Genomic DNA, 22,829 nt, shown 5'->3' with positions numbered 1-22,829 from the left:
GTCCTGACAATCTTGGGAGTTGATGGGACATGCCTTTTTCTGAGCACTGTACTTCGGTCCAGGGCCGCACGAAATCACATCACCACGACCTTGCACAGACCTGCCGGATGGCCTTCCTCTGGGTCTGCCTCTACCACTGCCTCTACCTGTTTTGTCCGTTTGTCCATATCGGGGGGGGGGGGGGGGGGGGGGGGGCTGAAGTGAAAAGTATACATTGCCTTGAGTAATACAATGTGCAGTCACACAGGTGCAGTTAACATGTATGCACGGAGTGGTATATCACACTGCATGCACTCACGTAGGTAGGTGGGTGCACTGAACACAACAGGTAGTTATATGCAGTGATGGGTATTACAAATGTGCACCTGTCACACACACACACACAGGTACCGAGCAGGCACAGTGACACTGCGTGCGCTCACGTAGGTGGGTGGGTGCACTGAAGTGAACAACAGGTAGCAGGTATATGCAGTGAGGGGTATTACGATGTGCACTTGTCACACACAGACAGGTACCGGACAGGCAAAGTGACACTGCGCACGCTCACGTAGGTGGGTGGGTGCACTGAAGTGAACAACAGGTAGTAGGTATATGCAGTGATGGGTATTACAATGTGCACCTGTCACACACAGACAGGTACCGGACAGGCACAGTGACACTGCATGCACTCACGTATGTGGGTGGGTGCACTGAACTGAACAACAGGTAGTAGTAGGTATATGCAGTGATGGGTATTACAAATGTGCACCTGTCACACACAGACAGGTACCGGACAGGCACAGTGACACTGCGTGCACTCATGTGGGTGGGTGGGTGGGTGGGTGTATTGCACTGAAGTGAACAACAAGTAGTAGGTATATGCAGTGATGGGTATTACAATGTGCACCTGTCACACACAGACAGGTACCGGACAGGCACAGTGACACTGCGTGCGCTCATGTAGGTGGGTGGGTGCACTAAAGTGAACAACAGGTAGTAGTAGGTATACGCAGTGAGGGGTATTACAAATGTGAACCTGTCACACACAGACAGGTACCGGACAGGCACAGTGACACTGCGTGCGCTCACGTAGGTAGGTGGGTGGGTGCACTGAAGTGAACAACAGGTAGCAGGTATATGCAGTGAGGGGTATTACAATGTGCACCTGTCACACACAGACAGGTACCGGACAGGCACAGTGACACTGCGCACGCTCACGTAGGTGGGTGGGTGCACTGAAGTGAACAACAGGTAGTAGGTATATGCAGTGATGGGTATTACAATGTGCACCTGTCACACACAGACAGGTACCGGACAGGCACAGTGACACTGCGTGCACTCATGTAGGTGGGTGGGTGCACTGAAGTGAACAACAGGTAGTAGTAGGTATATGCAGTGATGGGTATTACAAATGTACACCTGTCACACACAGACAGGTACCGAACAGGCACAGTGACACTGCGTGCGCTCACGTAGGTGGGTGGGTGCACTGAAGTGAACAACAAGTAGTAGGTATATGCAGTGATGGGTATTACAATGTGCACCTGTCACACACAGACAGGTACCGGACAGGCACAGTGACACTGCGTGCGCTCATGTAGGTGGGTGGGTGCACTGAAGTGAACAACAAGTAGTAGGTTTATGCAGTGATGGGTATTACAATGTGCACCCGTCACACACAGACAGGTACCGGACAGGCACAGTGACACTGCGTGCGCTCATGTAGGTGGGTGGGTGCACTGAAGTGAACAACAGGTAGTAGTAGGTATACGCAGTGAGGGGTATTACAAATTTGAAACTGTCACACACAGGCAGGTACCGGACAGGCACAGTGACACTGTGTGCGCTCACGTAGGTGGGTGGGTGCACTGAAGTGAACAACAGGTAGTAGTAGGTATATGCAGTGAAGGGTATTACAATGTTCACCTGTCAAACACAGACAGGTACTGAACAGGCACAGTGGCACTGCGTGCGCTCACGTAGGTGGGTGGGTGCACTGAAGTGAACAACAGGTAGTAGTAGGTATATGCAGTGATGGGTATTACGATGTGCACCTGTCACACACAGACAGGTACCGGACAGGCACAGTGACACTGAGTGCGCTCACATAGGTGGGTGGGTGCACTGAAGTGAACAACAGGTAGTAGTAGGTATATGCAGTGATGGGTATTACAATGTGCACCTGTCACACACAGACAGGTACCGGACAGGCACAGTGACACTGCGTGCGCTCATGTAGGTGGGTGGGTGCACTGAAGTGAACAACAAGTAGTAGGTATATGCAGTGATGGGTATTACAATGTGCACCTGTCACACACAGACAGGTACCGGACAGGCACAGTGACACTGCGTGCGCTCATGTAGGTGGGTGGGTGCACTGAAGTGAACAACAGGTAGGAGTAGGTATACGCAGTGAGGGGTATTACGATGTGCACCTGTCACACACAGACAGGTACCGGACAGGCACAGTGACACTGAGTGCGCTCACGTAGGTGGGTGGGTGCACTGAAGTGAACAACAGGTAGTAGTAGGTATATGCAGTGATGGGTATTACAATGTGCACCTGTCACACACAGACAGGTACCGGATAGACACAGTGACACTGAATGCGCTCACGTAGGTGGGTGGGTGCAATGAAGTGAACAACAGGTAGTAGTAGGTATATGCAGTGATGGGTATTACAATGTGCACCTGTCACACACAGACAGGTACCGGACAGGCACAGTGACACTGCGTGTGCTCACATAGGTGGGTGGGTGCACAGTGAACAACAGGTAGGTATATGCAGTGATGGGTAATGTGCACCTGTCACACACACAGGTAGTCACTGGATGTGCTGGGCCTGGCAGTGGCTCACACAGTAGGAATTACCAAGGCTGTCTATGCCACACAAGTGTCAGTGGGACACACACACACACAAAAAATAGATCACAAGAACAAGATTAGCCCTCAAAAGAGCTGTTGTGGGGTGCTTTTGTAGCAATAAGAATCAGCAAGGAGCAAGCTAAGAAGCCTACAAGAGCCTAACTAAGCTTTCCTTATGAGAGTCTGCAGCAGCTATCCCTAATTACTGCAGGCACACAAGTGAGCCCACTGCCTGACGCTGCCTGCCTTTTATAAGGGGGGGCTCCAGGATGGAGTGTAGCCTAATTGGCTACAATGTGCCTGCTGACTGTGATGTAGAGGGTCAAAGTTGACCCTCATGATGCACTATGGGGGCGAACCGAACTTCCGGAAAAGTTTGCGGTTCTCCACGATCGCGAACCCCGGAAGTTCGCAGGGAACCGTTCGCCGGCGAACCGTTCAGGCCATCTCTATATACTATACATGTAATGTTGTGGCTATGCAATACCATGTTTTCTTGAGAGACAATGCTTTTTGTTCTGTATGTTTGATGAATTTCTGTATGGATCATTGGTTTTCTTTCTTCATTGTTCATTCAGAATGTTTTCTTTTAGCCCTGAAAGCTGAAGCCCAGAATTGCTTCCTATTTACCTTTATTGAAGAAAAGGCTACAAAAGGAAAACTATGCACTTTCATCCTTGTGCTGACAAAGAATCTGCAGCTTGTCATACATGATTTATTGGGTATTTCATAGATACTATAAGAAATCACGAGAGTGAGTTATACCTACCGAAATTCATTGGTTGTTAATTATATATAAATGCGAGAAAATGTATAATAATTAGAGATAGCTGTGTGGGCCAGATAAAACAACTTGAATTCACCAGTATGTTTGTGATTACTCTCAATTAAACACCCTCAATGGGAGTCTCCTTTAAAAACACTCTAAAATGATATGTGTCCTGTAAGGTGGTATCAATCACAGTTAAAATACAGTTTTCCTTGATTGATGAAAACAGTACACCTCAGACTAAATAGTCCTGCTCTCGCACATGTGGGCTTGATGCAGAGCCTTCACCAAAGCAATCACCCGCAGGCCAAATCTATCTATTTCAAGTAAACCTAGAATTCACAAAAGAACCGCAAATCAACCTATGTACTAAATGATGCACCTGGGCATGCACACCACAACCATTGTCTAAAATGTGAACGCCACCCTTTTGTCTTCATAAAAAATGTCACCTCAGCCCAAAGCCTACTGCTGCCCAAAGGCTGCCACAGTCTGTCCACGCATATCTACATCCTTCATTTAGTATGTAGGATGACAGTCTCAAGTGATGCAGAGTGATATGTGCTGCAGCCACATCACCCAAGAATTTAATACAGTCAAGCCTAATGGCACATGGAAGATATGGTTGGGGCTCTTCTGGAGACTGAAGTCACAGGGATACAGGCTACAAGATGACATTGACTTTGAGTTACACCACTGCTAGGTTCATGTACATTTGGCCTGCCCTCAACTTGCCATGACCATACTCACTTTTTGCACATTGGAGCCTCTCTTTCTTGTTGCCCAAGGATACCATGGATCTTTAAGAATTCTACCAATGCCCCTGGGTAAAATGCTTATGAGGGCTGGAACCCACTAGAGCGTTTTTTTTGAGTGTTTAGGGATCGCTTTCAATCGCTAGCGATTTCCCTAAATGCTCAGCCAATGTAAATGGATGGGACAGATTCCACCAGAGCGATTGCGATTAGGCAAATTGCAGGATATGCAGTAGTTTCCATTCTAATGTATTGATAGGAGCAAGGAAATCGCTCCCAAAATCGCTTGCAAAGTGCTACCACAAATTGCTTGTGATTGCGAGTCCCAGTTTTAAGGGCTATTTCACACCAAAAAGTACTAGCGATTTTGGAGTGATTTTATAGGATTTTATTGCCCAAGAGCTTTTTAAAACACTGGACAGCACTGGGGATCAGAAAAGCTCTTCAAAACGCTCCTGGTGTTAAACTACCCTAAGGGATATGATGGACATGTATGTTACAGGCTAATTTTAGTGCTTTGACATATCACATAATTTATTTATTAACATACCTTTTTCCAAACAAAATAAGCCCAGTTTGTCCAGCCTTCCGTGGTAAGGGCTTGTTCACACCTAGAGCGTTTTCGGGTTTTTTTTAAGCGCCAGCGATTTTGAAAATCGCCCTAAAAGCACTTGTGCAATGATTCCCTATGAGAGTGTTCACATCTGCTCGTTTCGATTGCTTTCCGCTGACCAAAGCGCTGCCTGTACCATTTTCTGAGCATTTTGGCTATAATGGAAGGCATAGGAAAATCGCTAAGTGTTTGAAAAATCGCTTTGTATAGTGATTTCTTGAGTGCTTTTAAGAATAAATACATTGTATTTATTCTTTTTCGGGTCAAATAGTTCACTTCCTGATTGATGTCAGGAAATGAAAATCTCAAACGCGCATCAAAAGCGCTTAGAAAAGGGTTTACACAAAATCACCCAACGCTCAGAAAAAGCCAGGAATCGCTAAAAAAAATTGCGCTCAAAAACACTCAGCGCTTGCGATAGCACTGGGCAATTCATAATGTGAACAAGGCCTAAGTGAGATCTTCCATCCTTCTGACTAATTTAGTTGCCCCACTGTACCCACTGTAGAAGGTCAATGGCCTTTCTATAGTGTGGTGCCCCAAACTGTATCTCATACTCCAGATGTAGCCTCACAAGTGATTTATACAAAGGGAGTAGTATCCTAGCATCTTGAGATATTATTTCCTGTTTTGTGCATCAAATAATTGTATTTTCTTTAGTTACAGCTGCTTAGCATTGTATACAATTACTTAACTTGTTATCAACCAGTATTCCTAAGTCCTTCTCCAAGTCAGATGTGCCCAGCTGTATGACATTTATTTTATATGGTGATCTATAGCTCCAAGCTGCATGACTTTACATTTATCAATATCAACATTAAATTTGCATGACTTTACATTTATTAACATTTAATTTAATCTGCCATGTGCCTGCCCATATGGCCATGTTGTCAAGATCCTGTTGTAATATGTCTCTATCTGTCTTAGTGTTGATAATTTTTCATAATTTTGTATCATCTGCAAAGATGGCTATATTAATCTGTATTCCGTCTACTATAAAGTCCTATACTGTACCGTTTAGAGGACAAAAACCAGGGGAAAAAATTAATATACTAAATCTGGTGCATCCATAGTGAAGCAGCATTATGCCCCCTTTGTACCTCATGCCCTGTTGTGCCTCTTGTGTCTCCCTGTTTCCTCCTCTGTCCCCCTTGTGTCTTCCTGTGTCCCCCATGTGTCCACCTCTGTCCTCCTTGTGTTGTACTCTATGCTTCTTTGTGTTCCACTGTGTCCTCCGTTTGTCCACCTGTGTCCTTCTCTGCATGGGCACACTACAGGGAGTTCCCGACATTGCAGCGGGTTGGAGGTTCGTATTGGAAGATGTTCACAAATCAGGAACTCCCTGCATTTGGAATATACAACGCAGTGACTTTGTGAGTTTTATATTCCAAAAAATACAGTAACTTTATATCAGTAGCCACTTTTTTATCTGCTTCCAGTTTCGCAAGTTCCATACTTTTATGCAACTTTTGTTACATTCCTTATAATTTAGTGCAGATGCAGTCCCCTTATTCTTTAGGGCACTAAAAGCATTTTTTTTAAATTGAAAGGAGTCATCAGGGAAACATGGATAAAATAAGTGCTACTTACCGGGGGCTTCCTCCATCCCCAAGCACCCAGCATGTCCCTCGCCGCAGCTCTCCCTGCAGCCGTTCGCCGCAGCTCGCTCCCGGTCCCCTGCGATGACGTCAGGCCGACCCCCAGGTCGGCCTGCACTGTGCCTGCGCGAGCGGCGCTGTCAATCACCGCCACATGAGCCGGAGTGGACTGCGCAGGCACAGTAGTTCTGCGCCTGCACAGTCCGCTCCGGCCCACGTGGCGGTGATTGACAGTGCCGCTTGCACAGGCACAGTACAGGCCGACCTGGAGGTCAGCCTGATGTCATCGCCGGGGACCAGGAGCGAGCTGCGGCGACCGGCTGCAGGGAGAGCTGCGGCGAGGGCATGCAGGGAGATTGGGGCTGGAGGAAGCCCCCGGTAAGTAGCACTTATTTTATCCATGTTTCCCTGATGACTCCTTTAATCATGTCAAAAACAGTATTTTTTATCCATACTGGCCTTTTTTAGATCTAGAATTTTTATTTCCATAAGGTATGTACATTCTACAACCCAATTGGTTCGGTTACCATCTGAGTAGGGTAATTGTCTTGTAGTGTTGAAATAAATCTGTCACTTTTAGTAGAGCGAGTGGTCTAAATTTCCAAGGTAATGTCTGAGTAATTGAAATCACCCATTATTATGACCCCGGTTTTGCTTGCAGCTTTTTCAATCTGCTGCAGTAATTGCACTTCCTCCATGTCATATATGTGTGGAGGTTTATAACAGACCCTAATAAGCAATTGGCAACTCTTATTTCCAGCATAAACCCTTACCCATACAGATTCCACGCTGTCACAGCCCTCTGTCATGTCATCCATCAAAATTGGAGATAAGGACTTTTTGGTTTCAAAAACCTTTTGAATCTGGATTTTGCAGAAAAATATAGGCCATATCGACACAAAAACTCACACAAGGGCTATAACATATTCATTAGAGAACATCAACATTATAAAACAAGAACAACGACAATGGTTGGACAGAGTAACTAAAGTGCACAGATGCACAAGCTATAAAGAGTATTATTGTAGCATACTTATTAGAATGTGTGTATAACATGAAAGAGACCAGAAGCGTCTAACCATGCTATCCATGGTGACCAGGTTTTGTGAAATCCTTGCATAATATCTGTGACATTTGCAGATATAAAGGCTGCCAACATAATTTCTGAGAGCAAGGAGAAGACATCATTAACTGGTAAATTAGGGGAATTCCAATTTTGAGCCAGCACTCTTTTGGCAGTAGATGCCACATGTTGAAAAAACTTATGTGCAAGGAGTCTGACCTTGGGGGCCTATCTCCCTGTAAAAATATACTTGTATGGAGAGAACAGCTAGAACCCTGTACCATATAGAACACCTGTAGGCCTGAGCTTTAGGGCAAGACCACCACACATGCCATAGAGAGCAAATGGCACCAATCCTCTATAGTATAGTGGGGATCTAGAGTGATCCAGCTTATGAAGCCTTTCAGGTGTAAAGTACACTCAGTATAAAAGTTTACAAGACGTTCCCAACGTAGAAAAGTACATGCTACACTTGGTAGGGGTTTGGCAACAGTATGCCCATCTTTTATTAGATGAAGACCGCCCAATATCAGCCTCCCACCGAAGAATAAATGAGGGTTTATGGGATGAGTTTGGTTCCCCTATCCAATAGAGTCACTTTGCATATTACTTCAAAGACAGAGTAATGGAGAATGCCAGTAGGAGCCACAAATGTTTTCAGGAAATGAAAAACCTGATGGAGGCTAAAGGCCTTACTAGGAGGAGGATAACAATTTTGGATAAAGTATTGTAAGGTCATGACTTTAAAGCCTCTAAGAAATTAACCTTCTTTAGTCAATTTATGAAGAGACCACCATTGAAATGGGTTTGGGGATTGCCCCGGTATAAAATCAGGGTTATAATAATAATAATAATAATAATTCCGCCATTAAGAAGATAAGGGATTGATGATAAGGACGTTTTAACAAACATACAGACCCCCTCCTTTTTTTATTGGATCTATCTTTTCTGAAAAAAAATGCAATCTTCCAAACTCACCATCCAATCATGGCTAGCATCCATCCATGTTTCTGTAATGCCTACAATATCATAGTTTTATCACTCATCGGCAACTCTAGTTCACCAATCTTATTTGCTTCTAGCATTGGTTAGCATGCATTTTCTATTATTACCATAACACTTTATTTTTTTTTTGTAGCATATCCTGAAGCAGTAGAAGGTTTAATCACCTCCCTATGGTTAGTCCCCTCCTTACTCTTTGAGCTTCTCATATCCCCCCTTATAGTTTTTGCTCACTTCGGAACATGCAATAAACAAACTTTTTGCAGTGATGCACCCTGCCAGCAGTAAAGATGTAGCCACCTGTGATAAATTTAAGAATGTGAGGAAAGATTTTACAATGGACAAACACAGACTGAGGAGAGAAAAGGTAGGTAGGAGGCAAATCCGTGGTAAGAAGACAAGGCCCTTGATCCAGTGCAATGCGTAACTGAACTATTTATTTCACAGAGGCAGAACAAAAAAATGTTCTAAACTGAACAATAACCACAAGCATATATAACAACTGGCCCTGATCTAAGGTTAAGATAGCCTAAAATGATTGTTTTCTTCAGAAAATAAAAACTAAGCAAAGGTCAACAATGCATGAGTATTTAGTAAGGAGCAAAATATATACTGTATATGTTTTTTGCACCAGTTTCCCCAGAAATTTACTCTTGATTAGTTTATATTTTAATCCTTTATATTTTAATTATTCATAATGAGGGTTCTGATGGCAGATTGTGTCTTTGAAAACAGTGTTGGACTAGGAGCTGGAAAAGTTGAGGAAATCCACTTGCTGGCCAAGCAACAGTAATTAGGTGGTGCTGCTCATAGTGAAGACTTGCTGCAGGTTTCTATTGGGAGTGATAACACAGGGTTACTGCTGCTGGCTGGGCCAGCAGGTGGATTTCCTCAGTTTTTCCACCTCCCAGTCTGACACTGTTTGAAAATCATTTGAAGGATAGAGCAGGGAGTAAAGGAGTTTTGTCTCTTTGGAGGGGTGGAGGAGGGAGGGGTTTGTCTCTTTGTTAAAAAATATTTTACAACTGCCATGAATGGAGAACTGGGTGAAAATTGTGAAGAAGCGGAGTTTGTTTTGGTATATATTCATGTTGAAAATAACAGTTGTCAATTGCTCACTGGGGTGTGCTATAGGCCGCCACATATCCATGATACTGCAGAACTGCAACTACTACAGCAAATTGAAAAAGCTGCAAATAAAAGTGAGTTAGGGGTGACTTCAACTATACAGACTCATTCTAGTAAATTTTGCAGATTTCTAGCAACACTACAGGACCGTTAGTTGACTCAAATGGTAACTGAACCTACTAGAGGGAATGCACTACTGGATTTGGTCATTTCAAATAGCACAAACATAGAATTTTCCATTTGCAAACAGCTAACTCGAACTTCCGCAAATGTTAACGAACATGCGAACCCAGGCGAACCGCCATAGACTTCAATGAGCAGGCAAATTTTAAAACCTACAAAGATTCTTTCTGGCCACAAAAGTGATGGAAAAGTTGTTTCAAGGGGTCTAACACCTGGACTGTGGCATGCCAGATGGGTATCGATGCCAAAAATCGCACCAAAAATTACGGAGTTGAAGCAAAGTTGGGTTTTAATCCCTGAAGGGCAGAAATCACATTATGCACAGCTCTGGGTGTCAGTGGGCTGTGGAGTGTCACACACAGAGAAATGCAATAGTACTATCAGAATACAGTGAAATAATAATGCACTGGAGTGGTTCTGTGAGGGCAACTTAATGAGGCAACAACAATAATAGTAGTGTGCACACAGCTCTGGGTGTCAGTGGGCTGTGGAGTGTCACACACACACAAAAAAAAACACAGGAGACCGATGTGATTAGCCCTCAAAAGGGCTGTCTGGGGTGCTTTCACAGCAAGTGAGGAACAAGAACACAGGCCTAGCTAATGCTTTCCCTACCTATCTGCCGCAAGCCTGACCCTGCTCTTACTAACAGTCAGCAGCCAGCATAGAATTAATCCAATATGGCCACCGCAACTGCTTTTTAATAGGGGGGTGAGAGGTCCAGGAGGGGATGCTAGCTGACTGGCTGCCATGTGTCTGCTGACTGTGAGGTAAGGGGTCAAAGTTTGGCTCCCTGATGAGGTATAGGGGGCGGGTCGAACACGTCATATGTTCGCAGTTCTCCTAGGATGAGAACAGTGGAAATTCACCAGGAACTGCTCGGGCCATCTCTATTGGAGAATAGTGATCACAATATGATAATATTTGATCTGATGATGAACAGGTCATGAAACAGGTGAACAACTAGAAGTGGCCATACACGATTCAATTTTTTAAAAAAAATTTAAATCTGAAAAATGTCATCAATTATTTCACCATATCGACTAAATCTAAAAATTGGGTTTGAGGTACCACACACTAATGATCAATTTTTCCAAAAATCTGGGAGAAATTATTGAACAATCAACAAAAGCTGGATTTGGTATGTGTGCTCTGCTACTGCTGCTCGATACATCACTCACGGCCACTACTATGTTAATTTATCACTACTAAGTGAAGTATCGTGGTAATGATACTTAACAGGACCCCCCGCTGTTAAAGTTACATGCGTTGCTATGTAAGCAATACATACCTGTCTTACATATGCAGCAAGCGCTGCTATGTAAGGCAGGGAAAGCGGGCGCTCACTCACATTAAGCAGCACAGCTTGATGAACCAGGCTCATGGGGCTTGATTCACTAAACCGTGATAACTGATATCACGGTCGCGTTAATGTTTTGCGCACGTTATAATGCACTTAAAGTTTTTGTGCGCAACTGCAAATTTTCACACGAAAATTTGCGTTTGTGCGGGTCAGATGCAAGTGGAGGAGCACTCTTGAATAAGGAGGAATTTTCGTGTGCCCAAGTCTCAGATCCCAGTATCCTCAGGGTCCATACATCGTATTTGCAAAAAAGGCTGGCATTTGTGCGGGAAAATACATGATTGCGCACACAAAAATGTAACGCGCGCAAAATGCTAGCACGGCCGTGATATGAGTTATCAGGGTTTAGTGAATGAAGCCCATAGTCTTTCCTGCAATGTGTATGCTATTTTAAAATAAAGTATGTATACCATTTTAGCTCTGTATAGGTGTGCACTCATTTCTGCCTTTTTTGTACTTTCCACTGTTATCAATTTATATCCATTAGATATCCATTAGATAATTTTATCAAACCTACCATAACAATAACAACATATCTATAGCACTTTTCTCCCATAGGACTCAAATCGCATAGGCTCTCTCAGATTCAGTAAATGATAGTAGGATGAAGTATTAACACTGAGGATAATATATTTCTGCAAATGCCAAGGTGGATTTCCAGGTGGATTTTCAGTCTGGATTTAAACACGTTCAAAAACCAACAAAATACAAATTGAGGGTTTTACGGCCTGGTAGTGTTATGCATAAAACATAGCTTTTAATTGTAATGCCAATAAATAGTCATACAAGTGATATAGCATAGAAATTTGCTTAATACACATCTCTTTATATAATATCCCTGTCTCTGCGTCCGCTATCTCCCTGTGTCAGTGCTTTTTTGCACTGCGCATGTGCAGGGAGGGCCGCAGAGACACTAAGCTGAGGGAGGACGGGGCCAGAAGGGGCGGGCGAGTGTGCACGCGCAGCGGGTGTGTGTGTGCGTGCGGGGATGGCGCTTGGCAGAGTGGTGACAGGCCTAGCCCATTTTTAAATGGGCTAAGGTCACTAGTAGGTCATAATGTCAATAGCCTAATGCACGTTTCATGACCTATGACCACGTCGCTTCTTCAGAGACAGAGGCTTTTATTTGAGTTCATGGTTCATGAATGCAGGATGGTTTATAAAATCATAAGAAAAAACATATATACAGTCACATCCAGGTATGTATTGCACATTTTTATCGTCCTGTCAGCCCAATACACAGCCAATTAAAATTTTGGGGGTAAAATGTGTAGGTCATGTGTAGGTCATGACATTGCCTGGCCTCTGCTACATTGGCTGTAACAAAACTAATTTTTTTCTCAAATTAAATTTGTATGTGTAAACCTGCACCATCAAGTGCAGAGCCAAGTCACCGTATCTCTGGCACACAGTGTTGGGGCAAGGGCCGCTTCTGACACTGATACCTGGTCTGCAAAGCATGGTCAGGGCAGGTATATTATGTATACCGCACATTGGGTAAACCCTCTGACTGCTGGCAAGCCTCCACTGCATGGCTCTGCATTGGAGTTGGTGACACCGCCACGAATGGCAGGCAGGCCTGCTGCCAGCCCTTCACCTGCTGACGAGCCTTCACTGCATGGCTCTGCAGTTGGTGACACCGCCATGAATGGCAGACAGGCTTGCTGCCACCTCCTCTTCTCCTCCTACTCCTCCTCAATTATCCTCTTCGCTATTGTCCTCGGCTGAGTCCTCCTCTGCTGCTACTGTGCCCTCCTCTACTACAAGTGCCCACCCCAAGCTCCCCAGGGCCTATTCCACATCCCAGTGGAGCTACAGTGCTGCAACAATAACATTTTTTATAAATAACATTGACTTTATAAATAACATTGACTTTTTTTTCAAAATAACATTGACATTTTTTTCTAAATAGCTTTTTTTTTTTTTTTTTTTAATAAATAAAAATAACCTTTTTTTTTTCAAATTAAATTGGTATGTGTAAACCAGCACATACATGTGCAGAGCCAAGTCACCGCATCTCTTGTCAGTGACACTCACCAGCTATGCAACAAACTTTCAACTTTTTTGGGTCAAATGTGTAGGACATGACATTGTCTGGCCTCTGCTACAGCGTTTGCAAAACATTTTTCAATTTTTTTTGTCAAATTACAAAACCTATACATGCATAAGTAGCGCTAAGTCACAGCATCTCTTGTCAGAGTCACAGACCAGTGTCACATTCCAGACCTGTTAGCGCTCAATCTCGCGTGGCTGCATGATCGCATAACTAGTTAGCATGGTAGCGTTCACAAATAGGTTAAAAAAAAAAATAGACTGTCTGCTTGTTATCATTAGAAAGTTCCACTAGCAACTTCCCATCCCAAAACATGGCCTCTGCTACATGCCCACGCTGGTCCGTTCAATGGAGCGTGCATGCAGCACCACACATCGAAAGGGCCTTACAGACCTGTTACACTCAATCTTGCGTGGCTGCATGGTCGCGTAACTAGTTAGCATGGAGGAGTTCACAAAGAAGGCAAAATAAACAAAAATTAGGTTGTACACTGGTTCCATTGTACAGTTTTTTTTAATAACTTTCCATCATGACCTGTGCTACATGCCCATGCTGGTCCGTTTAGTTGAGCGCACATGCAGCACCACATACCGAAGGGCCTTACAGACCTGTTAGCACTCAATCTCGGTAAATGCAGCATTTGGTCTTGAAGTGTGAAGCGGCCATAACCCTTACATTACCACTCTGGATATTTTAACTACTTGAGGACCACAGACTTAAACCCCCCCCAGTGACCAGGCGATGTTTTACAATTCAGTGCTCTGTAGCTTTAAAAGCTCGCTACAGAGCCATGCAATAAAGCGCACAAATGAATCTCCCCCCTTCTCTTGCCGCCAACAGAGCTTTCTGTTGGTGGCATCTATTGCTGCTGCAACGTTTTTTTTTGTTTTTTTTATAAATTTTATTCTTATTATTTTGTATTAAAATTTACACATTTTCTATTTACTTCCCTTACCACCCTCCCTCCCCCCGTGAGCCAATCAATGTGATCGGCTCTCATAGGCATCAGCCTATGAGAGGTGATTATCTTCAGAGCTCCTTGAGGGGACAGCTCAGTGACAGAGCTGTCCCCATACAGCGCTGCAAGAGATCACAGCACTGTCCATGTAAATAATCGCTGTTTTCAGCAGTTAAACAGCCTGTCAGCCGCGATCGTGGCTAGCAGGCTAAACACGGAGCTCTTCTCCATGTCTCGGCAGGGAATGATCGCACGCACGTTCCCTGCTAATCCCCGCCCACCGCTCTTGACACCTTTCTGCGTTAGGAGGTCCTGGGGCTACCACCTTTCCAACACCTATCGGCGTTAGGTGGTCAGGAAGAGGTTGAAGCAAAAATGTATTCATCAAATGTAAGAATGTACTGTGATTTCTACCCTCTAGCGATTAAAACATGACTCTGCATTAACTACTTCATTTTTGGTGGGACTTTTGACATGGATCATGCCACAGTCCAGGTGTTAGGCCCCTTGAAACAACTTTTCCATCACTTTTGTGGCCAAAAACAGTCCCTGTAGGTTTTAGAATTTGCCTGCCCATTGAAGTCATTGCGATTTGCCAGATTCGCAGATTTTTGTGGAGATTCGGATTCGGAATATGCAAACCCAACATTTGATATTCGGCCCATTTCTATTAGGCTGGGCTGCAGACCAAAGGGCATTTCATGTGGCGATTTAAGGTTTTTTTGGGAGGGGATGTCTCTGCCTACCAATGTTGTGGGACACACTGCCTAATCCCTGCAAACTGATGTGAAATGCTGCCCAAATATGTCTAGGAAATGTGTTGCCTAATTTTATTTGGGGAATGTGCTGCCTAATTTTGTTTGGGAAGAGAAACGCTGCAAATGATGTTGTCTTGCACGCACGCTATTGAAAAATATGTTTTTTGAAGGGAACCTGCTGCATAATTTTTGAGTGGAGATATTTCTGCTTAAATATAAATTAAGAAGTGGTTACATAGTTACATAATTACATAGTTATTTTGGTTGAAAAAAGACATATGTCCATCGAGTTCAACCAGAGAACAAAGTACAACACCAGCCTGCTCTCCCTCACATATCCCTGTTGATCCAGAGGAAGGTGACTGTGAATTACTGTGAATCATTTCTCTTAAAGCTAATGGGAACCGGGTTTAGAAAAAAAAAGTCAGATACTCACCTAAGGAGAGGGAGGCTCTGGGTCCCATAGAGCACTTCCTCTCTTCTCCCGGTCCCCGCTGTTCCGCTGGCTACCCCGTAGCGGTATTAGACCGTTTCGGTCAAATACCACTGGCTCCCAGTCGATGCTTCGGGAGCCCGAGTGCTCCCGAAGACGGGCCGCTCTACACTGCGCATGCGCCTGCGCCCTCTATGACGCATTCAAGTGTGCGCCGCCTGCCTTCGGGAGGACTCGGCTCCCGAAGACTTCCGAAGTCCCCTTGGTGTGGGACGAGAACGGAGGAGCCAGCGCAGCACCGGGGCCACCTGGAGAGAAGAGGGATGGCTCATTAGGACGGAGCCTTCCCTCTCCTTAGGTGAGTATCTGCCTTTTTTTTTTTAGATCCTGGGTTACATTAGCTTTAAAGAGAAGGTGGTCACTGCTGCTAGGTTTATGTACATTTGGTTCTTCTCATGACCGCAATTCATAACATCTCATGATCCTCCCCACTTTTTCACTGTGGCACACAGTGTGTGCACACATTTATTTGGGGGAATGGCTGGAGGTGTGGCAGGGATGCATCTTAAAGTGAGTTTTTCCTTTCTTCAAAAGTTGGAAGATGTGTTATAACTGTATTTCATGTGTGTGGTAACATTCCATGCATTTCATATGCAGGGTAATATTTCTGGCATTTCATATGTGGAGTAATGTTTCCTACATTTTATATGAGGGGTAATGTTTTCTGCATTTCATATGGGAGGTATTGTTTCCTACATTTCATATAAGGGGAAATGTTTGCTTAATTTCATATGTGTGGTAATGTTTCCTGCATTTCATATGTGGAGTAATATTTCCTGCATTTCATATGTAGAGTAATGAAAGAGGGCAGGTTCCTCCTCCTTATGTCTCCGACCTGTTCACGCATGCTATCATTAAGATAAACAGAGAAAAGAAAATGATGGTACATAATGAAAAAGAAAGTGCTTACTTTAGAAGTAGAGCTTTTGTTAAAATGTTACTATGGAGATGTAGCAAAAGAAAAAAAAGAGGAAAATTGTGGAAAGGTGTTGTTCAATTCTTTACAATATCCTCAAAAACTAATCAAACCAGGTGGTAGGAAGAAGTGTAATTAACAGGTGCAGACTTCCACATAATAAAAAAGGCAACAGAATTTATGAAAAGAATTGACAGTACAGTGGTGAAAAAGTGCACAAAATAGACAAATGATAGGGGATAATCTAGATAGTCTAGCCAGATTCATTATAGATGTATTTCTAAGATACCATAAAATCTAGCTATATTATATCTGTTAAGACGTACTTATAAGATAGTATAGCAAAAAAATCTAGCTAGACTCCTTAACCACTTTACCCCCGCCCGTACGCATTTCTCCGTCCCTTTTTCCATCCTTTCACCCCCAGGGACGGAGAAATTCGTACTTTCCGTGCTCCCGCTGCTGCGCGCACTCCCGCTCGCTCTAGTGCACACTCCCGCTAGTAAACACGCCGCCGGCCGCTCACCCGTAGATGAATGAACGGGAAAATCCATTCCCGTTCGTTGATCTAAGCCCCGCAATGATCCGCTGCTTATCCGATAAGCAGCGCGATCATTGTGAAAAAAAAAAAGTTCTCAGCCTCCTAGTACTTCCTGCAAGCGTCCGGAAGGACGCTTGCAGGTCGCATTAAACAAACAGTTATTGTTGCCATCTTGTGGCCAAATAGTAAAACTACACCCTAAATCATTTTTCACATACAAATAAATGTTTTACACTAAAAATTAACTCTTTACCTCCCACACTCCCCAATTTTTTTTTTTTTTGTAATTAAAAAAAAAAAAAATTACAATGAAAAAAAAATACATAAATACTTACCTTAGGGACTGAACTTTTTAAATATTTATGTCAAGAGGGTATAACACTGTTACTTTATAAACTACGGGCTTGTAATTAGGGATGGACGCAAAACTGAAAAAAATGCACCTTTATTTCCAATTAAAATATTGGCGCCAAACATTGTGATAGGGACATAATTTAAACGGTTTTATAACCGGGACAAAAGGGCAAATACATTTCATGGGTTTTAATTACAGTAGCATGCATTATTTAAAAACTATAAAGGCCAAAAACTGAAAAATAATAAATTTTTTCCCACATTTTTTCCTATTTTCCCATTAAAACACATTTAGAATAAAATAATTCTTGGCATAATGTCCCACCTAAAGAAAGCCTAATTGGTGGCGGAAAAAACAAGATATAGTTAATTTCATTGTGATAAGTAATAATAAAGTTATAGACGAATGAATGAGTCCTCGTCCACCCCCAACCACCTCTCGGTGGGAGTCCCCCAAGGTTCGGTCCTTGGCCCCCTACTGTTCACCCTATACACATCCTCCATTGGCAAGGTTATCTCCTCCATGGGTTTTAACTATCATCTGTTTGCAGATGACACCCAGATCTACCTCCACACCCCTGACATATCCACCACTACCATGGACAAGGTCTCCAAGGTCTCCTCCTGCCTATCAGCCATCTCCTCCTGGATGTCCGCTAGGTTCCTGAAACTAAATCTAGACAAAACGGAATTTATGATCTTCCCACCCCGGCCATCCACGAACCTCCCATATGTGCATGTCACTGTTAACCACACTACCATTCGCCCTACCTCTCAAGCCCGCTGTCTGGGTGTCACCCTGGACTCCACACTCTCCTTCACTTCCCACATCCAAAATCTCACAAAGTCCTGCAACTTCCACCTTCGTAACATCTGTAAGATTCGCCCTTTCCTGACCTCTGCCACCACCAAACTCCTCATCCATGCCCTCATAATTTCCCGCCTTGACTACTGCAATGCCCTGCTGTCTGGTCTCCCTATGACCCGAACAGCCCTACTGCAGTCCATCATGAATGCGGCAGCCATAATTATCCACTGCTCCCATCGCTCCACCACGGCAGATCCCCTCCTAGAATCCCTCCACTGGCTTCCTATCCAGTCCAGAATCAGATTCAAGATACTGTGTCTGACATACAAATCTGTCCACAAAACCTGTCCAACCTACATTTCCGATCTTACTCAGAGGTACACACCTAGCCGCTCACTCCGCTCTTCCAATGAACTTTGCCTAACCGCCCCCCGCATCACCCAGTCCCATGCACGCCTCCAGGACTTCTCAAGAGCTGCTCCAACACTATGGAACTCCCTACCTCCAACCATTAGGGCAGCCCCCTCCTTCAACATCTTCAAGAAAGCCCTCAAAACTCACCTTTTCACTCTGGCCTACTACCCCTCACAAGTGCTCTAAACCTACAGCTGAACTCTAGTCCCCTACCATTCGTGTCCTTACCTCTCCCTCTAGATTGTAAGCCTTTGGGCAGGGTCCTCCTCATTTTGTGTCCTACCTGATCTTGCACCTCCATTACTGTGAACCCATGCTATGCATCTGAGTGAACCTAACTTGCCTAATCTCCATGCTCCATCCAGTCACTGACTAAGCATTACCTGGTACTCATACTATGGTGTGTGATCTGGTTTTCTTGTATTCCTGTATTGTCATATTGCTGTATGTCACCCCTAAATATTGTCTGTAACCTAAATTAATGTTCAGCGCTGCGTAATATGTTGGCGCTTTATAAATACAATAAATAAATAATAAATAAGGAGCGCTGAAAATTGCTCTGGTGGTCAAGGGGTAAAACCCCTCAGTGGTGAAGTGGTTAAAGACGTAGTTCTGAGTTAGTACATCATAAAATACAACTGTACTTATAAGATAGTATTGTATACCATAAAATCCAAGTAGACTACTATATGCTATATTATAGCATGAAATCCAATCAGCATCAAGCTGTTGCCTCTGTCTGCCAACTTTGCACACTAAAACATAACATTTTAGCAGAATAATACCAGTTGTTATTTGGTTACAAAAGGATCTATGTGGTACAAGTTAGTTACTTTTTGCCATATTTCTGTCTAAGATGCATAAGATACATTCAGAGGAATGTTTATGATTAGGTGCATATCCTCACAAACAAGTCCTTGGTCCTAAACGATGCAAAACAACAGTGAAATGAAGACAGCCAGCGGTTGCCTTGTAGTAATGAGACATTAGTGTGATGTATGTTGTACTTTTTTTTAAAAGTAGTATTCTAAAATCATTGCACATTCACAGGATATGCCTATAAGTCAGAGGATTGTTTTAAAGTTACGAGATACAAAACAAAACAATAAAAAATAAATTTGCATAATTTCAGAAAGAGACAGTGCACTGTACAATAGTTTAAGGCTTCTTGCACACTGCAAGCGATTCCGATTCAGATTCCGCTTTTTAATCTGTTTTTACATCCGATTCAGATTCCGATTTGCAGTGTGCAGGGAGCAAACTGCAAATCGGAATCGGAAGTAAAAACAGATTAAAAAGTGGAATCTGAATCTGAATCGCTTGCAGTGTGCAAGAGGCCTAAGAGTTAGAAAATTGTAATAAAAGTAGGTAGAATTATTATATATATACATATATATATATATATATATATATATATATATATATATATATATATATATATATATATATATATTTTTTTTTTTTTTTACTGTTCATGGCCATCTCATGTGTATGAATCTGCCATTTGTGAAGCAAAACCCCAACTTTGCTGGGCAGGCAGCGAGGCTACAGAAATCACTTTACTTTTGTACAAATTTAAATTGCTATGGATAAAAAATCAAAAGGATTTGTGTTTTTTATCAAAAGTTAAGTTATTTTTCAAAGAGTAACCTGTAATGTGCACAGAAGAGACACAGGACATTACATTGAGGCTAGATTCACAGTGGGACGTTGCATTGTGATGCAACGTTAAAGTCGCACCACAAACTTACAACGCAAAGCACCCAAAAAGTCGCAACGCAGCGTTACCATCGCATACAGCAGATACAGTAAAAAATACAGGCAATGAAAAATATGCTTCTAAGTCATTACTGAGCATGTGCAAACAGTCCAACGCAGCTAATAACATTTAGAACGCACAGCATGCAGTACTTTTACTTAACGTGCAGCGTTAGACACCAACGCAATGTGTGCACTGTGAACGGGGTATTGATTTTAATTGCAGTGCGTTATTCTGCGTTAAAGGGACACTTAAGCCAGAAAAAAAATAGTTTTACTCACCTGGGGCTTCTACCAGCCCTCTGCAACAGTCCTGTGCCCCCGCAGCCACTCACTAATCCTCTGGTCCCCCTGCTGCCAGCTAGTTTCGTTTTTGCCGATAGGCCCGTCAGGACTGGCCACGTCTAGCTTTTTCTGCATTCCCGACTGTAATTGGCGCTATTGCGGGCCGCAACACGTACAAAAATATGCATTGCCGCATTACAAACGCATAGATATGCGGCAACGTGTATTTTTGTACGCGTTGCGGCCTGCAATAGCGCTAATTACAGTCGGGAATGCGGAAAAAGCTATGCATGGCCAGTCCTGACGAGCCTGTCGGCAAAAACGAAACTAGCTGGCAGCGGGGGATTATAGGATTAGTGAGTGGCTTTGAGGGCACAGGACTGCTGCAGGGGGCTGGTAGAAGCCCCAGGTGAGTAAAACTCTTTTTTTCTGACTTAAGGTTCACTTTAAATGCTGTTTTAACATGTAACATTAACGTCCCACTGTGAACTTGGCCTCACAGAATTGTAAGTATACTACTCTGCCTAAGGACAAAACTGCTCAAAAGGGGCAAATGTAATTGCATAGGTAGCCAGAAAAAAAAGACAAAAAGTATTGTGGTGACCATAACAATGCCCTGTCTTTGAAATAAAATAATAAAAAACACACACCATGTCAAACTGACTGACATGAGTCATTGCCAATTAAGCTTTACACATAACACCAGGTTTACCTAGGGATGATTCTTATATCACTTTAGTAAGTTTCCCCCCCCCCCCCCTCCAAATAAAAATAAATAAATAAATAAAAACACACAAACAAACATAATGAATAGCATAGACATTTTGTTTTTTGTTTTTGTTTAAGCAAAATGCATTGTTTATGCAGTGTTTGTTTAGTATACAAAACATGCAAAATGCATTGTTTATGCAGTGTTTGTTTAGTATACAAAACATGCAAAATGCATTGTTTATGCAGTGTTTGTTTAGTATACAAAACATGCAAGATGCATTGTTTATAAACACTGTTTAGTTATTTATATTAAAAGTAAAATGAAGTGTTTGGCAGGGAACACACTTGTCTTTCAGTTTTCTGCCTGCGTTTTTCTGCATACTTTTTCTGAACGCTAATGTGTTTCTATGCAGGAAAACGTGTGCATTTTCCACAGCAGCTGATGTAATTGATAGAAAAAAATTACAAAATGTGCATAGTCATCATCCAGAATGTCAGTTTTTTTTCTGTGCGAACAACTAGCCCATTGATTAAACATGAGTTCTCAGTTTTTCTGTGCAGAAAACACGCACAAAAACAGTCAAGTATGTTCCCTGCCTCAGTCTAAGGTCTTCACTCTAAGGTGTGCCCAAAATCAGATTAATTCTGTGGTCAGTAGGATTTACAGATAGACAGCTGTCTGTTTTATAATGTGTCTGTCATCCTGTTACAGATGCATGTTGTCAATGTTAGTCTATATTACCATAGTCAGTGCTTGCCCCAAAAGTCAGTGATTGTCAATATTTGTCCACAACTGTATCCTTTTTTGGTATACAACCCTGGCTATCCAAGGTGCTGTAATATATGGATAAAGTGTTCAGTTTCAGGTTTCATTCATACACTATAGTAAGTTACAAACACATCTTTACTTACAACTGTTGTATGTGAAAAAAGCTCATCAGCACTGCACGATAATGTTCATGTTACCATACTTGCTCATATTTTCTGTTAACGCACTGCGCGCTATTAGGAGCAAAACCATATTTAAAGTATACTGGCAAAATGCATCAAGCTAGCTATATCATGCTAAAACCCCTTTGAAATTATTACTACCTGGAGGGTGTCTTTCTTGCGCAATGGTGGGAGTATCTTGAAGGTAGGACAGAAAAGGAACTTTAGAAGAAACATAATCTGAAAAAACTGGATCAGGATTGGGTATGGCTGCACTTTCTGTCGGTCGTTCTTTCGACCCACATTCTAAGGAGAAAGTAGAAAACAATTACTTAAACACAGCAACAATATGCTAGCTGCTACTATTTTTAAAATTGTTATTACTAATTGGAATTGAGTACTTTTCTAATTCGAACACAATCTGTTTACATAGGTATGGAAATCGTCAGGTATTTATTGATAAAACACATTTTCCGTTTAGATGAATTACTGTGGCAGAGATCTCGTGCTCGTGCCAAGAACATCGAAAGCA

General features: G+C 42.9%; 1 protein-coding gene across 1 annotated transcript in view; it reads right to left on the bottom strand.

Annotated features, from left to right (window-relative positions):
- Positions 1-22,597, bottom strand: part of NR4A3 (nuclear receptor subfamily 4 group A member 3) — a 231,670-nt gene extending 209,073 nt beyond the window's left edge. The window contains exon 1 of the mRNA XM_068236490.1: positions 22,460-22,597. The gene's annotated coding sequence lies outside the window, so the exon portion shown is untranslated. The remainder of the gene's footprint in view (positions 1-22,459) is intronic.
- Between the last annotated feature and the right edge of the window lie 232 nt (positions 22,598-22,829).

This window comes from Hyperolius riggenbachi, chromosome 5 (genome assembly GCF_040937935.1).
Source record: "Hyperolius riggenbachi isolate aHypRig1 chromosome 5, aHypRig1.pri, whole genome shotgun sequence".
In the NCBI taxonomy this organism is placed as follows: Eukaryota; Metazoa; Chordata; class Amphibia; order Anura; family Hyperoliidae; genus Hyperolius; species Hyperolius riggenbachi.
The sequence above is the reverse complement of the archived record's forward strand: the minus strand, read 5'-3'. Positions and strand labels throughout refer to the sequence as shown.